The sequence below is a fragment of the Gossypium hirsutum genome, chromosome A07, assembly GCF_007990345.1.
Source record: "Gossypium hirsutum isolate 1008001.06 chromosome A07, Gossypium_hirsutum_v2.1, whole genome shotgun sequence".
NCBI lineage: Eukaryota > Viridiplantae > Streptophyta > Magnoliopsida > Malvales > Malvaceae > Gossypium > Gossypium hirsutum.
In genome coordinates, this window is record NC_053430.1 from 43,717,965 (window position 1) to 43,719,482 (window position 1,518).

The 1,518-nt window shown below is 33.8% G+C and overlaps 1 long non-coding RNA gene across 1 annotated transcript; it reads left to right on the forward strand.

The window, feature by feature from the left end:
• Positions 1 to 423: 423 nt before the first annotated feature.
• LOC121232303 (uncharacterized) lies at positions 424 to 1,253 on the forward strand. The gene is made up of 2 exons (XR_005930693.1): positions 424 to 521; positions 1,039 to 1,253. It is a non-coding gene; the product is annotated as an uncharacterized lncRNA (long non-coding RNA).
• Positions 1,254 to 1,518: the final 265 nt, after the last annotated feature.

Sequence of the window (1,518 nt, forward strand, 5' to 3'; positions counted from 1 at the left end):
TATGCCTAGAATCTTGGATGAGTCTAATTTTAATAAAAACAAACGAGAACATCATCTGAGTTTTGTACTATGAGATAAATAAATTTTAGTGAAGAAAGGTCGAAGCTGTTAAACAGCAAAATAGGGGAGACTTTGAATAATAAACTGTACTTATTGGCTAGACCAAAAATTCTGAAAATTTTATGGTAGAACGATATATGAGTCTAGTTTTTGGGAAAATTTACAGATATTAATTTGGAGTTCTGTAGCTCTAAATATAAATGATTTAGTGACTATTACTCAAGAAAATAGCTTAACCAGAACATGTGTAAATGTACAAATGAGTTAGTTTTATTGTGGGAAGCATGTTAGTAAATTGCTTATTATTATTTCATGTGAGCTTACTAAGCATAAAGCTTACCCCCTCCTTTTCATTTCTTTTAGTGTTGTCAGGTTAGCTCAGGGTTGGAGACAGTCGGAGGCAGCATCACACTATCAAGCCAACACCTTGACAGTATAAACACATATGCTAGAATTATCAAGTGAGTGGCATGTATAGGGACCTAATTTTATAACATGTGCTATTATAATTTGGCTAAATATATTGGTCTTTAGTGAGCTAATGATTCTGACTTATAAATCTAGTTATTTATGTTATGTTTGATATTGGTGATGTGCATATGCTTGGTTGTCATGCATGGTTGGTAATAAGTTGTTTAAGTTGTTTAATTGATGAATTAAGTTTAGTAACACTTCGTGCTCGACTCCGGCGATGGTCTCGGGTACGGGGGTGTTACATAACGGTTGGACTAAGAAATTGCATATGTATCTGTATCATCATAATATTTGTATCTGCTAATGTGTTGTGGATTATGTGCGTCTATAACTATTCTACTGCATTCTGGACATTTTTGCATCTGAATTTGTTTAGGTTATCATGTAAATGATGATAACAAATTGTATTTGGATACACAAGATTTTCAAAGTTTTGAGACATAGTATAGTTGAATTATGTTCCATTCTATACTGCAACACTCTAACTATTCGTATGTATTTCAGGGAATTCACAGAATTAAACGGCCGACGGATGTGGGACTCAGTCGTCTATTGGACTTATATGTGTGTGTGAACTTATGTTTTAATTCTGTACTGTTTTATTAACCACTGAGATTTAACTATGTTTGGGATATTGGATGTTTATAACTTTATGATAGCAAAAGGCTCGCTTTAGGTATAATTGTGTTCTAGATAAATATCGTGACATTTTAAACTTAGCTTTGTCGTCTAGGTCAAATTTAGGGTGTTATATTTAGTGGTATCAGAACCAAGTTAATCAACACTCAGACTGTGTAATTGGGCTTGTCATATATCATAAATGGATATTACAGTAAAGTGTTGAAGAACAACAGGGATAGTGTGAAGCCAAACACAGTGGTTCAGATTTGGTCGTTTCGTGTCCAACAAATTCATAGCTTGGTTTTGCCTTGACCAAAGTTATACACAGAGAAGATGGTCACGTCATTGATTAAGGATACACCC